Raw genomic sequence first — 3,196 nt, 5'->3', positions numbered from 1 at the left:
GCCTTAGGGCACGCTCGTGTGTCTAGGCCGTGTGGCTATATGATCATGTTACACGACCGTGTGTGATGTGGTTCGCTTCTCCCACGGTCGTGTAGCTCTGCGCACACCCGTGTTATTTTGACAATGTTGTCTATGGGTGCTAGACACGGGAGTGTCGCACACCCGTGTTCATTTGGAATATTTGACCATGACCAGGTCACACGCCCATGGCCACTTATCGCATCTTGTGTTGGAAAAGATAACTTTTACCTTGTTTTCGCACGGCTGTATCACACGGCCGTGTTTCCGTCCGTGGTTGTCACACATGATGAAGCACGGCCGTGTGATAGGCCATGTGGAGTTCCGAACCTGTGCTCAAAGACTCTGTTAGTGATCTAGATGTTTAAAAATTGAAATTTAAATAATTTAAAACCGTTAGTACTCGGGTTGCCTCCTGAAAAGCGCTTGTTTATAGTCTAAGCTCGATTGTTACCTTGTTGGTTTATTCAGGGCGGTTTGAGGAGTCGTAGCTCCTCTCCATTGTCTTTAAAATTCTCACCGTTATAAAGTTTGAGACGATGTCCATTTACTTTGAAAGTACCGTGTGATGGGTGACTTACCTCTATTGTGCCATATGAAAGAACAGATTGAATTACGAAAGGACCTGACCATCGTGATTTAAGTTTCCCAGAAAACAATTTGAGACTTGAGTTGTATAGTAGGATAAGATCTCCAACTTCAAATTGTTTGTGTTGCTTCAAACGAGTGTCATGGCGCCGCTTTGTTACTTCCTTGTATATGTGTGAGTTTTCGTATGCATTGGCTCACCACTCATCAAGTTCGTTCAGCTGCATCAACCTGTTTTTTCCTACAAGTTAGGGATCAAGGTTTAAAAATTTAATAGCCCAAAAATCTTTATGCTCTAGTTCGAATGGTAGATGACAACGTTTTCCATAAACAAGTCTGTAAGGTGATGTCCCAATGGGGGTCTTAAAAGCAGTTCTGTAAGCCCATAAGGCATCATCTACTTTCATTGCCCAATCTTTTCGGTTTGATTCTACTATTTTTTCAAGGATCCGTTTGATCTCTCGATTTTCCACTTCAACTTGTCCATTAGTTTGAGGATGATATGGGGTGGTTGTTCTATGATGAACTCCATATTTCTTAAGAGTTTTTTCAAATTGGGTATTACAAAAATGAGTGCCCTTGTCACTGATAATTTTTCTAGGTGTTCCAAATCTTGAGAAGAGTTTCTTCAGGAAATGTACTACCACTCTAGCATCATTAGTAGGTAGAGGTTGGGCTTCCACCCATTTGGACATATAATCGACTGCTACTAAGATGTATTTATTCCCAAATGAAATGGGGAATGGGCCCATGAAATCGATACCCTAAACATCAAATATTTCACATGAAAGCATATAGTTTTGAAGCATTTCACCACGTTTAGATATGTTACCTGTCCGTTGGCATTTGTCACATGAAGTAACGTACCTGTTAGCGTCTTTGAATAACGAGGGCCAATAAAAACCTGATTCAAGTATTTTATGTGCGGTCTTAGTTTCACTATAGTGTCCTCCAGTTGGCCCTGAGTGACAATATTCCAATATTTTTGATGTTTCTGATCTTGTAGCGCATCTTCTAATAACTTGTCCACACATCTACGAAAAAGAAAGGGGTCGTCCAAAAAGTAGTTTTTCACATCATTAAAGAATCGATTCTTTTGTTCGTGTGTTAACCCTTTTGGGATAATGCTAGCGGCTAAAAAATTTGCGATGTCTGCAAACCACGGTACCTTGGAGTCAGATATAGCGAAAATTTGTTCTTCTGGAAATGAATCATTTATTTCAACTTCATCTAGTTCTTTGGTATTGGAGTTCTCAAGCCTGGACAGATGATCAACTGCAGAATGGTCAGTGTAAACAACAACTTTAGACAATATGAGATATAATCAGAATTTATCAAATGCAAAAACCACAGCTAGTAATTCTTTTTTCCGTAGTAGTATAATTCTCTTATGCAGATGTCAAAGGTTTGCTAGCATAATAGATAGGTTGAAAATGCTTGTCTTTTCGCTATCCCAATACTGCACCTACTGCAAAATCACTCGCATCACATATTAATTCAAATGGTAAGTTCCAATCAGGTGCAATTATGATTGGAGCATTAATTAATGTATCCTTTAAAGTATTAAATGCTTCTAAACACTCCTGATTGAAATTAAAAGGTATATATTTTTCTAGTAATTTAGTCAAAAGCTTAGCTATTTTAGAAAAATCCTTAATAAATCTTCTATAAAAACCAGCATGTCCTAAAAAGCTTCTAATAGCCTTAATCGAACTAAGAGAGGGTAATTTTTCGATTGTTTCTATTTTAGATTTGTCCACTTCAATCCCTTTACTAGAAATTTTATGCCCTAATACAATACCTTCTTGAACCATGAAATGACATTTCTCCCAGTTAAACATAAGGTTTGTTTCCTAACATCTTATTAAAACTCATTTTAAATTTTTAAGGCAGAGATGAAAATAGTTACCAAATACTGAGAAATCATCCATAAATACTTCCATGATATCTTCCACGAGTTCGTCAAAGATGGCCATCATACAATGCTGAAAGGTGGCAGGAGCATTACATAATCCAAAAGGCATTCTACGATAAGCGAACATACCATATGGGCATGTGAATTTCGTCTTTTCTTGATCTTCAGGAACTATTGGGATTTGGAAGTAGCCAGAGAGTCCGTCTAAAAAGCAGTAGTACATGTGTTTGGATAATCTTTCTAACATTTGGTCAATGAATGGCAAGGGGAAGTGATCTTTTCTTGTGGCATCATTCAGTTTCCTGGAGTCAATGCAAACTCTCCATCCTGTGACTCTCCTTGTTGGGATTAATTCATTCTTCTCGTTGGTCACAACTGTCATGCCTCCTTTCTTAGGGACAACCTGCACTGGACTTACCCAAGAACTGTTAGAAATAGGATAAATAATTTCAGCATCTAGAAGTTTAATTATCTTGGCTTTAACAACTTCCTTCACGTTGGGGTTCAGTCGTCTTTGAGCTTGCACACACGGTTTATACTCATCTTCCATCAAAATTTTGTGGGTGCAAAAAGAAGGGCTGATTCCTTTAATGTCAGAAATTTTCCAAGATATGGCCTTTTTATGTTCTTTTAATACTTGGATTAATTCCTCTTTCTCCTTGGGTTGAAAGTCAG

The sequence above is a fragment of the Gossypium hirsutum genome, chromosome A06, assembly GCF_007990345.1.
Source record: "Gossypium hirsutum isolate 1008001.06 chromosome A06, Gossypium_hirsutum_v2.1, whole genome shotgun sequence".
In the NCBI taxonomy this organism is placed as follows: domain Eukaryota; kingdom Viridiplantae; phylum Streptophyta; class Magnoliopsida; order Malvales; family Malvaceae; genus Gossypium; species Gossypium hirsutum.
Note: the sequence above shows the minus strand (reverse complement) of the source record.